This window comes from Tenebrio molitor, chromosome 1 (genome assembly GCF_963966145.1).
Source record: "Tenebrio molitor chromosome 1, icTenMoli1.1, whole genome shotgun sequence".
Classification (NCBI taxonomy): domain Eukaryota; kingdom Metazoa; phylum Arthropoda; class Insecta; order Coleoptera; family Tenebrionidae; genus Tenebrio; species Tenebrio molitor.
Genome location: NC_091046.1, coordinates 274,783 through 288,292, shown reverse-complemented (window position 1 = coordinate 288,292; position 13,510 = coordinate 274,783). Strand labels below are relative to the sequence as shown.

At 34.9% G+C, this 13,510-nt stretch overlaps 1 protein-coding gene across 1 annotated transcript in view; it reads right to left on the bottom strand.

Moving 5' to 3' along the window:
• Positions 1-11,090, bottom strand: part of Shrm (Shroom) — a 71,832-nt gene extending 60,742 nt beyond the window's left edge. The window contains exon 1 of the mRNA XM_069052026.1: positions 10,793-11,090. The gene's annotated coding sequence lies outside the window, so the exon portion shown is untranslated. The remainder of the gene's footprint in view (positions 1-10,792) is intronic.
• Positions 11,091-13,510: the final 2,420 nt, after the last annotated feature.

The following is a 13,510-nucleotide window of genomic DNA, read 5'->3' as shown; positions in this document are numbered from 1 at the left end:
CTTTGTAGCAACAATTTCCTACCAATCTCTTATCTATTTTCATTACAAAAGCGATTATGAACCACTCACTTCCAGTTTAACAACGCATTGTGATTTTAGCGTTGCCGAAAAATCGATATGACTATCTGAAAAGATACAGTAATTTTATACCGTTTGGCTCATATGTATTTTCTTTTCTACGAACGAAACTATTGCAAAGCTAGATGTTTTACTTATTATATGTATATCTCAATGTATTAACACTCTTTTTGCAGTATAAAACATGTAATACTCACCACTCCTATTACACTTTTCCTTTTATTTGTTATGTAATGAAAAATCGTACCCAGCATCCAATTAAGATTCAAGAACGTTGTATTTGCTTAACCAAGACAGAACAGAAAATATACAGGTATAGTTTTACCCATGGAATAAGGTTATATAGCGTCCCTATTATCGCGTTAAAGGGATTTGATGAGAAATAATATAATTACGAGTACAACCGTAATACCAACACTGTTCGCTGAGAACAAATAAGTCCCATTCCAACAGACTTTGTCTGTCTTCGAAAATTTTTAGTGCAAAATCTGAAACTTGTACATATAAGTATTAATGATTTTCGAGATATTAGTCGCTTCCCATTTGCAACTGAGATGAGCACAGCAGACTCACATAATGACGTCATTGTTCACTTTGTAAAGGACCAATGCGTAAACAATGTGAGTAAACAAGTCTCGCTAAAGCACACGGTCTGGAAGCGGTGCAGATGATGTGAGAAAACTCACTTGAAACTCACTTAACCCAAGTAAAAGGAACGCGTCATTAAGTGAGTTATGACGTCACAACTGAGAATTTACTGAGTTTCTGTGTAAATGGGAAGCAACTATTAAAAAAATCTTTGTCTCTATACAAACATATTATTTGTCGAAACTACTCAATCCATATGCATTTTCTATTGAAATTTTAAATCTCAATTATGAGACCTATTGAACACGGACATAAACCCCAGCCCAACCAGGCAAGGCGGAGACAGGCCGAAATCTTAAGTAAATATGTAACAAAAACTAATGCGGTAGGCATTTTACATCGCTCGGTTTTTGTTAAAACACTCCCGCTGCGCGGTCGTGTTTCAATCTAAAAACGTCGCGCTGTAAAATGTGGCCTACCGCATTTGTAATGTAAATAACTATTACATTGATTCAAAACAACACAGGATAGAGTTTTGGTAGATCTCCAAAGCCGTTGTTCAGTGAATAAAAAGCGTAAATGAAGACAATTTAATCAACAGTAATAACTAACAATTATGTAAAACGACTACTGTTACTGCAGATGATGAACAAAGGGTAAATATGATAAACTTAAAACTAGAAATGAAGAGCAAAAGAGAGAGAAGCGAAGCCCTCAGATATACAAAACGCAACAAATTACACTTCCGAAGAATATTGTACCTTTAACAACAATTCTGTATCCTTCTGTTCTTATGATAAAATCCAAGTGCAGAAATTTAAAAGGTCCTGGTAATCTTGAAGTGTAATATTTAGTACACGCCCAAAGTAACAGACATGAGTTCTGTTGCGCCTCAAAAGTCTCTGCTGAATTTTTTAAATAAAATCCGTTAGCTTTTCTTCAATAGCATTAATGACACCTTCTCCATATACTGGAGTTCGTATCGTACATGGGCTACCAGCCACACTTTTTATAAGAAGAAACATCTTCTTAAATATTGTTTATAACTCTTACCTATTAATCTTATCAACCACAACTGGCCTCACACAAGGGACTTTTTCCAAAATCTTAGTAGCGTTCCAGTTGAAAACAACTGGAGTCTCGGCATGATTGTGTGGAGACATTAGGAGCTCCTTTGGTGATTTTGGGACATCAAAACATACCTGTACGTACCATTTTTGGTGTACCTTTTGTCTTTTGACCAATCATCGTGAGCAAAACCTGACCGCAGGTGGTTTCTCTTTTAAAAGAACATCACCGTGTTCATTAACGGTCACTAATAAACTTAACGGTGTCAAAAATTCTGCACACGTCGCTCAGTGAAAATTTGAGCCACAGACTGGACGTGTTGATCTGAGAATAACAAAAGACAGTATACGAGGTGCGACTATAAAATAACGAGACTGATGCTTCTACAGAAGAACTACGCATGCGCCAAAGTCGTACGACCGATAGATGTTTAACGTGAAGCCTTCTCTATAGAATGCCACCCCGCCCGAATCTGTAGACCAATTACCTAAACGCAATATTTATTACACGTTCTGTCATATTATTTTTATTTATTACACGTTCTGTCATATTATTTTTTGTTTCTGCTCTTCAGAAAGTATTGTTATTGCGTTTAGGATTGTTTTCCAAGCATATTTGATTTTTTTCGAAGAAAAAATTTACAATAATGCTATTTTATTTATTTATTTTCGCGGTTACTGTTAAATGCATTTTAACAAGTGGCATGGCATATCGTTGGATTCAGAAAAATAATCCCTTTTAAAATGGGTATAAAAAAATGTACCGAGCTATTTGAAAAAACAAAGTTGACATCATCTGACCTTGAATGACTTTTTGAAAAACAATTAGTCAATGTTGTGCTTACAGTGCTTTTAATAGCTATTTATGTAACCAGTTAGGAAATGCGTTATTTTGTGTAACGAGTTACACAAAATTGCATTTCCTAAAGTGTTACATACAAGATTTTTTCTAATTTTGACAAAAAAAAAGTTTCTTCAAACGTTAAACGAAGTAATGAATTTCATTAATAATAAATTATTATTGTGTTAAAATATCAAGTAGGTAAGTAGGCACGGTTATTTTGCTTAAAAACAAAAAATATGACAGTGTCAAATTGATGATACAATAAACTTTTCCTAACCAGTTAGGAAAGATTTTACTTTTCGTAACCAGTTACGAAAAGTGTGACGTTTCCCAACGTCAATTAATTTTGAAAAGTGTCACTTTATATGTCAAAATTAGAAAAAGTAATTTATTCCAGTTTTTGTCTTATTTAAATCAAGCCATAAATAACGGAGGTATGGCTTGCGGCGTTTTTTCGGACGCACCCTGTATACTTAAAATGTGACTTGGTGCGTTTGAATTACGAGGTGAAGTTAGCAGCGAGCTTTTTAATCACGCTCTGGTCTTTTTAATAGCAAAAATCATGTGACACTGTGACACTCAAAATGAAGTTAGTTGTCACTTGTCAATTGACGTTTATCAGGTTCGAATTTGATGTTTAAATTAACGTTGAATAAAGAAGTTACGTGTTATATTTGCATTGTTCATTTGGTCGTAGAAAAATTATAGTATGCAACTCGTTTATAAACTTCTCTAGACACTTGTTTATTAAACACTGGCTCCGCTCTTGTCTAATAAAACTCGTGTTTAAAGTGCCGTTTATAAATCTTGTTGAATAATATACTATTACAGCATTAGTCTCGTTATTTTACAGCCACACCTCGTACATACATATCTTGAAATGTAGTAAGGCGTACGGTCACACAACTATGGATTTGCTATTTGCTCAAACTGATTGGGCCAATCGCAATTACGCAGATTTCGTAATTTTTACAGTTATCTTAGAAGAAAAAAAAACAAGTTGATAATGACCGTCATGAATTCATACATTGGCAAAACCATCGAAATAACTCTTCGAGTACAAGATGGCAATTTTATTCAAATCCGGCTACTGGTCATCCCAGAACGTCTCTTCAGAAGGTCGCGTGTAATTAAAATATCTTGGTTGCATTTCACCAGTTGAATGGCCAGTAGCTGCTGAACCGGTTACGCCAACTGAATTGTCTATTCATTTGGTTGGTGGTGGTTGATCGCGTTATGGTGGCCAAGGTCTGTCCATATGATAAATTATACCGATTTTACATTTAAATAGATCCGCATTACGTTTTATTATAACCTCGAGTTTAAACCGCATAGCTCTGGTTGCACAATTGTTATTTATCCTATACAGGCAAAAACTGCACTGCGCCCGTTAAAAATTATTTCAAGTGGGTTTTGGACTCAAATAGAATTCATGTGGCACATGTCATACACCTAGCCTCAATGAACAGAACTCCAAATACAAAACAATAACCGGATATGAAAAAAAGAAAATGGGAAACAATTGGATAGATCTTTGTTGATCCATTTATCCATAATATTCGAACCTACCGTCAGTAAACATTAAAGCTGTAATGTAAACATAAGACGAGACGGTTTCAGCGGCGCCTTCTTCAGTTAGAAACCAAAGAATAGTGTGGGAAACAGAGTACACCTAAAAAGGTGTAAAACCAGCAGACTACCACCCAGAATAATAAAATGATATTTCTTATTGACAAAACTTGCGTCAACTAGGCTAATTCTTTTTATTTGTCTTCAAAGATTAACAGCTCATTGACAACTTCAGAAAAATTTAGCTGCCACCAAGTCAAATCAAACTAATAAACTGTTAATCAATAGTCCGAATTCTTTCGATAAATCTTCAATAACTCTACTGTTGTTACCATGACGATCATAACATGTTCCAACAACTGACTGAAGTTGTACTGTACATATTAACTAGGTAGATGAAATCGTAAATTTTCCTTAACACAGCATTATTTGTTATTTAGTTCCGAATCGAGTAAACAGCATGTAAAGCATCGCTAAAAAGAAAAAGGACGGCAACTTCGCACATTACTTAATGAAGAACGACTTTTTGTGAACGACAATGCAAGTTAAGGAGAGGGATAACCATAGGAAATCATATGAATGACTGTTTAAACATTTTTTATTATGAACTATTGTTTCGACTAAAAATTATTTCTCGTTATATCACATGATAACTTGCAAAATTATCAATGAGACATCAAGATTAATTTTTGCATCATACTGACATTAACACTAATGATACGGCCGCCCTATACTCCCATGAAAGCATGTTCGATCAGTGTAACTTTAGACGCCACCATTAAACATATTAATCTGACAAAAAATAAGGAAAAATAATCACCTCTAGGCCTGACTAGATTATAAATTGTTTTCTTTCAAACGGGATAAAAAATAGTGCTTTCAAATCATCATTACTTGACAGAACTATCTTTAATGATAAATCCGGCCTTAATGCCGTGCCCCGTTTTTGTACATGATACATATTTCAAATCCATACTCGTAAGTCACCTAATTTGAGAATTCGGCTTCAGATAATAGGTATTAACTAGTGTCAACGTGTCGAGCGTTTTGTAGAATAATCAAAGACGACTAGCGACCAAAAAAACGAATATGCACTCTTTACGCAATCGCACATTTACAGCCCCTCAACTAAAAAATGAACTGCTAAATGCAAGGCAAATGCAAAAACGGTAAGACGGAGGTTGAACGAAGTAGGTTTACATCCAACAAGAAGTCCTGCCAAAGTCCCGTGGCTTCTCCCACATCATAAAGTCACCCGGTTACAGTTTGCACAAGCTCATGCAGATTGGGAGAATGGAGAATAGTATATTATATCATTAAGAGTTGAAATGAGTCTTTTTGTGGCTAGCCCAGAGATTGAAGGCCGAAACGCAGTTGAGGCCGACAACTGGGCGAGGCACAAAAAGACCTTCTGCTCTGAATGACATATACTATTTTATCTTCAAGCGGATCACAAAAAAAAAAATTGAACATAAACTCACTTATTTATTTTTCTTTTCCTGAAGTTACAATCTTCAAATTTTAAGTCACTAGTAATTTCTACTTCCCTTGTTATTGGTACTTAAAATTTAGATAATATTAGTAAAGTCTACAATGCTATTCAATCTATCCGATGTACTTTCTGCAAATGTCCACATAAAACTTTCCCAAAATGGTGAATGATTGGTAATTTTTGTATCCTGAACTTTTACTACGATAGCAGAGCCTAAATCTTCGATATCTCTTATTGTCAAATTGGTGAATTCATCGCATCACAAGCTCCGGCCAGACGTAACTCTACACACATAACCTACAATAATTTATAATTCTGCGTCTAGGGAACTCAGAAATTTGAGCATTATTATACATACATAATTTAATCATATACTTTTCGGAACTTTGGTGGGACTAGGTCCTACATAAGGTAGTTTGCCGCGATCTGCGTCCATTTTCGGGGAGTAAAATTCATATCGGCACCGGACTTCAGTTATTTGCTAAATACGTATAACAAAAATTATCAAAACGTGAAAGCAAACGATTACAACGATTACAGGTGTTTAGATTTCAAGAGTGAACGGTTATCTTGCATTATTTTTTAATTTTGACATCATGGCATCTGACTTCCACGCTGTAGCCATGCCCACACCGCCACAACGGGCGGCTCGGGTTTAATCACAGTCGAATCGATTAAATATTGGATAATAATTTCGTAATTTCGCTTTTTTATAGGCTTTTCTTTAATAGGGATAATTTAATTACATATTACATATTTCGTGTAATTGATAAATAAATCGTAACAAACATTTCAAATGACCTTACATTTGACCCGGTCAAGCCGCTTATGGGACACTTTTACTCCTAGGACTGGAAGTTTAACCGTCTCTATGGAGATACACAAAGGCGCGATTTTGGGCCGCTTGAAGATAAATGTTCTTTTCACAGATAAAACAAGAATTAATTGTGGACAAAAAGATTGGGGAGCGATCAGCTGAATGCAATCTTATCAAAACCGTTAGCTTTGATGGAGGTTCTACTATGGTGTGGAGTAGAATAAGTTGGGATGGTTGTACGGAGCTGGTGGAGGTGAATTTAATAATTAATGCCGACCGGTACATAAGCAACATTATTGAAGAACATATACTTTATGTCGGTTTTATCGGGTACGAGAGATTTGTTTTCATGCATGATAATGCGCGAGCATATGCAGCCGAAACAGTTCATCAATATATTTACGATGTCGGGATCGTGTTTGTAGATTGGCCAGGAAGAAGTCCCGACCTAAATCCTATACAGCCTCTATGGGACGTGCTCAAACGTCGCATACGAGGTAGAAATCAAGTTCCTAACACAACTGCAGCATTGCGAATAGCAACTAAAGAAGAATGAAATCGAATTTCGCAAGAAACAATTAGAGATCTTCTTCGGAGTATGGATGGAAGAATGCAAGCAGTCATCAGAGCTCGGGGAGGAAATACTAAATACTAAATACCAAAGTCCGGCCAACGAACAGATACTCGTATAGTAATAAAAAAGAGGGATGTGGCCTAATTGCGCAGAACGATATACACCGAAGTCTGTTTCACAATGAAGCAGGTTCTTTGCCATTTGTCATTGTTATAAGAATGTGATATAGTTGATACACTGAGAAAAATGTTGCATTCATTGACGTGCACATCTTCTCCAAACATGAACACATGGTCAAACTGCCGAAGGGAGGTTAAAACTAATGAAATGCCGTCAAGTAATTTTTGTGGATGTACGGTCGGTGGACAAATAAAAGTGGGACACTTAAAATTTAATCTATGTAAATCAGACCATTGAATTGTCAATATACCGGGTGTAGAATTGGTTTACGAGACATAGGATTTTACATGTAAAAATAAAGAGTTTCAATTATTGGCTCCCCTAACAATTTTATGGCAAAATAGTTAAAATGAAAGTTAGAGAGAATTAAAATAACTGTCTAATTTCAATCTTAGTCTTATTCTAACATCTTGTGGTACTGAAAGAAAGGCAAGAAAAGAATTAACACAAGAATACTAAAAAGTACTACTAGGCATGAAATTTTATTTCTTTCTTTAAATGGTATTATGGAGGATCTTTTTTAAGAAACTTCCAAGCAACATTTGTTTCCCCAGACCGACCAATTTCAGCCATAGAAACAATTCGAAGAATTGGAACATTTAATGGAAGATACCTTTTCATTCGTCCTGTAGTCCTGTACGAGTTCATTTGAAGGGCAGATCAAAAGAAAATTAAATAATAGTGAAACCACCCGACAAATAATTTTAGAAGTCAAATTTCATTGCTAGTAGTGCTTTTTAGTATTTTTGTCTTAACTCCTTTCTTGCTTTTCTTTCAGTACCACAAGATGTTAGAAAAAAACAAAGAGTGGAATTAGACAGTACTTTTAATTCTCTCTAACTTTCAATATAACCATTTTGCCATAAAATTATTAGGGGAGCCAATAATTGGATCTTCTTATTTTTACATGTAAAATCCTATGTCTCGTAAACCAATTCTACACCCGGTATTTGTCAGTGTCTATATAATATGTCATACCAAAGTTAACCTATTTGTGATAAAGCCGTAATTAAACGATGCAAATTTGTAAATTTTGACTTATGTGATTGTCATTTTTGTCCCAGTTTTATTTGTCCATCGACTGTACATCAGGCTTTCAAAAATCTGCTCACGTTTTGAATAAGCCAATTAGAAGCTGCTATTTAAAATACGCGGGCAATAGGGGGCGGTTTTATTACTATGTATCTATCTGTTGATTGGCCAGACTTTAGTCCATCTTCATGTTACCTTAAAATAAAGTTATGTTTGTGTTTTTTTTTCACTCAAATGTGATAACTGATAACTATAATTACAGTATTTTATTAAATTATCCCCTAATCTGTTATGACGCAATATTATGTTACGAGTAGTTAAATAATTATAAAATATAAAACTCCATTAGGCATTCACGATCTTGTTGGGACCGAGTTGGCTATGATTTTTTCTTTTCATGTTGGACTAACTGATTCAGTGATGCAACGGATGCAACTTTTTTTCTCTGTCAGTGTCTGTTCGACATTTTGTTGCCACCGCAGATTTATTATTTTAATATTGGTAATAAAGTAAATGATTTATTAAATAGTGTGTAAAAATAATTTTAATTTCCGTGAAAGGAAAAGTCAAAATTGCCAAGTACATAGTAGTTTATTTAACGAGTTCGTGTGTAAATGGGCTTTTTTGACATGAGTGGGCCAGTTTAAAACCCGAGTGAAACGAGCGTTTTAAAGGCCCACGAGTGCCAAAAAAGGCCCAATTTACACAAGAACGAGTTCAATACAACGTTTTTTGGTTTCGACGAGCCCCTTAAAGCCCTTTAAAATTAGCTTGACGTCTCGTTTTGAAAAGTTGTGACATTTATCAAAATCCGCTCACACAGGAGAAATTTCTCAAATTCTGACAGTGTCGAACAAAAAATAATTTTGTTACGACAAAAATTTCCATTAAACGATGCTACTTCCAATTTAAAAAGGACAGACCAGATTTAAGAGATCCGGCAATAATGTATCTACCTATTCAGAAAATATAACCTTAAACTGAAAACAACATAACCTATCGCAAGAAGTGTGAATTTTCTTTAGGAAATTTAATTATCACCGAGGTACTGCCAACAAAAACACTAGATGGTCATAGCCAACTCGGTCCCAAAAAGATGGTCTCATCAGAAGCGACTTGAGAATAAAAACTTAAACGTTACAAAAAATGAAAAGCAAAAAATAAGCGTTTTGTCCGTCAGTGTACGAGTATAACGTCGTGGTGTTTAGAAACTGCATTTCCAGATTTAATTAAAATATTGTGCAAATGTGAGACGGCAGACGAGAAAGGACTGTTAGGTAGAGAACAAACATCAATTTCAAGCTATAAGTATATCACTCGTAATATTTTATCTTTGAATTTATTGTGTTAAAATCCAATGTCGTATTATGATTACATACGACTATACTGTCTTTGTCTGTTGCTACAGTCTTTGTATTGCTTTATCCAACACCTTTGTCCGATAACGTTGATTAGGTAATCTGATTTTAGTTAGCAATTTATCAAGTTCAGGTATCGACAGTAGGGGAACAAAATTAATATTGAATAAAAAAGTTCTGTTTCACTTGAACAAAAGAATTTTGACCATCAATAACTGAGAAAATTAGAAACGTTTGGGGAATAGTCGTTTAAACATACCTACGTACAATTTATGTATTAAAAGATTTGAGATGGATTCATTACAATTTAGTCCAAGATAAAGGAGATCCAATTGTTATGCAACAAGAGTGTTTTGCAAAATATGTATGTAATTCTTTTCGCACAAATTAATGCCTCCAGTTACGTTGCACGTTTCAGCAAAATGGCCACCTAAACTTGTCAGAAATTAGTTCGCAAAAGAAGTAAACGTTAAGCATTGACATTCCAGTTTCGTGATTTATACCCAACAGAGAACACATGGGGTCATACTGAAATTTTACTTCAAGACCAGAGATTTTAAAGGATTTAGATTGTCTTTTTGAAATTCTAAAATACGGTTGATGAACAAAAGGAATCTGATGAGGTTTTGTCCGTTACTGCAGAGTTATTCAAATCTTTGATGACATTTGAATGAATGTTTGAAAAAAGTACACTCTTTATTGTGTTACCATATTCGTTACCACTGCAAACTTCAATTTGGACAAGCTGATAAAATTGATATTGCCAGTCCTCGATAACTTTCTAGATGGCGTAGTGTCGGGTATTTATTTTAAATAAAAAGAGAGGGCAACATTTTCAGTTTATTTTTCGCAAATAACAGCACTTACAGTAAAACCTCTCTATGTAGTGATGTCAGCAGTGTTAATGATCGATCAGTTACATCTCCACCTAATTAATCTTACAATTCATCTCTTTTTCCAATTAGCATTCGAATATTAAAACGAAGATGATGTAAAATAAAAATAATTAACAAACCGCCGAAATTGCCAAACACGTTTTACCGTTAGGTCTTTGTTGATGTTTTTGAGATGACGTCAACTCGTCGATCTTCGGAAAGCTCGGATCGAACCTTCACTTAATCCGAAGTGAAATATGCCATAAAAAGGTAATAGTCTGATAACAGTACAAAAACTGTTCAGATGAACTGTCTCACCTGCAAAGACCGGTCGATTGCTGGCTTCAGTCGAGGAACTCGCACAGCAACAGGCTCGGACAGCTTCACGTAAAATACTCAAACACAATAACACAAATCCAAATTCACAATCGGCGGCACATTCCTCTTAAGTTGTAAGATTTTCTCAAAGGGCACATGGGTTGCATCCTTCACTTAAGCTGTACTCGCACTTTAATCTAAAACCACACCAACAACACTCACCACACAAGTAAACTGACTGGTTGATCGTGGTAAGCCGCTGTTCTTCGCGACCGACCACTTGGAATACTTGCCCCACCATTTCCAGCGTGCTTTGTCACCTTCTTACCTGAGCATGTTGTCTGAGCGGCTGTACTGCATGCCTACTAACTCTACCTGATCTTGTTGCACACCCATACAAATTATGCAGTGTGGTTCTTTTCTGGATCCAACAATAACTCGAAATAAGGAATGACACCTGTATGTACTTTGCAACTTATAGATGTTGTTTATAGATTTAACCAAATCGAGTTAGTTAAACCGGTTTAGGATATTTCCTAGATTGACGATTCTGATTTTAAATTTAGAACCTACTTTACGGTCGACTTCATTTTTTATCGAAATTTGTAAAAACACGTTCTATAAGGTAAAAATTAATTTTTAAAAAATATTGGGGAGAATTTTATTGCAGCAAAATAAAAAAAAAACAGTACATATTTCTCTGTCTGATCTTCACCTCGCTAAACCAGGAGGAACAAGATAATCACTGAATAAGAAACAAATTTCTTGTTTTTTTTACACACAAAAATTCTAACTTACACTATCCAGCCAATCATTTGAAAATATGTATGTATGTAGCTATGTACCGTGCGATTAACAATTATTTAGATCAAAGAAGGCTTTGACATTTTGGCCGTATGTCGACAGATGTCTGGAATACATGGAAGTATTTCTGGTCTGGTTCATATACGCTTGCCCGATATCGTTTTGTGACGATTGCCGCGCGGCCACGCGGAGGCACCGCGCAGCTTTCAGTTGGTTTTTTCAAAATTCCGCGTGTCTTGACATGTAATATCACTCATTAAAACACAGGAATTTTTGAAATTTTCGCATTCAAGTGTACAATAAATTATGCAAATGTGTAATAATAACTTGCGGCTTTCAGTCGATTGATAGGAGATGTTTACAGAAAAAAAACTTGTCTAAAGGGCCGGTTGAGTTATTATAAATTTAACTACAGATTAAAATAGACGAAAACATTGTTACAACAATAGGTAACTAAAATAACGAAGCATTTTAGCCTACAGTTAACGTTAACTGGCGTTGGTGAAATCGGCCCTAAAGGTAAAATTTTCGATTCGGAACGTTTTCACAGTGATTTTTGAAATTTGCTGGTGTAAGAACCAATTTAGAGAAATGTTGGCGCCTCAAAACAGCAATCGCTATAAATTATTGCTATGTTTTAAATACAAATGAGCAAAATAATTCAAAATTTGCTGTACGCTAATGAGTTGATCGGGTTTAAAAAGGTAATTCTGGTTGCTTGGCTGCAATTTCTTTAGCAACGGTACCTGTAACACCTGTAACACCTATGACAATTGTCCAGTTTAATTTTCTGTTTATGAAAATTGGTACCGGTCGCGGCGAACTCATTTGTGTATAAATGCCAAGGGAAGGCACATAGAACATTTATTATAAAATAATTTTTCTAATCTAGTTTACTCATCTTAAATGCGAAATACTGTAAGCATGCAAATGCATCATAGGGGAAAAAATTCGGAACCATTTAATTTCAAATAGAAATTTGTAGGGCCTTTATCATGCACTGCTGAAAAATTAACAGTTCTCTACTCGTATTCCAGAACGTCGGTTAGTTAATTGGAATTTTGGTGGTGTCAATTTAGATCTTTCTACAAAGAAACTGTTAGAATTTCGTCAAGAGCAAAGAGAGAATCAGTAAACTTCGGTAGACGAATATGGGACTGAATGAAGAGATGCGGTTAACAAGAGAGGCACTCCTCCAACCATCACATGTGGAAATAGTGTCCCATTGAATTGATTAAACAAGCCAACTAACTTTCCGCTACGCCAAACGCAATTGCTTTTTGTTTTTATATTAAATTTCCGTAAAATATCACACTTTGTTCAATTTATATCGACCTCTAAAATTTTTCGTTGTTAAGAAGATTATTCAATTTGAAAAAAAATTTTTAAACATTTTACGTTTGTTTTTTTATCACCTTCATCGTACCCAAACGTTAAAAACAGCGAAGGAAGGAAGAATAATTGTAAGATATAAAAAATACCGGAACTGATTTTATTAGAAAAAAAATATTTTTTTTTCTTTATACCATACTGTTATTAGGATTTATCAGTACTCAATGCTTGATTGATATAACACCTATAACAGTCTAGGCCGTTATTCAAAATTATCAGACCGAGGCCGTTATTTTTGCTGCCGTTGCTACGGTTACGGCACAAATGACAGCTAAATTTAATTTTTGAAGTAAAGAGAAATGTCAGTCTTACAAATAAATCATCGTTAAATGTTAAGTATTATTGGTATAAAGAAAACTATAAAATAACATACGGCCGATATGGATATAACAGACTCGGTTGATTATAAAAATACCTCGTCTGTTATACAGGCTGTTTGATAAAAAACGCCTTAACCCATAACTTTTTTATTTATTATCCGATTTCAATGGACAAAAAAACCGAAGATATGGTTTTTCATGT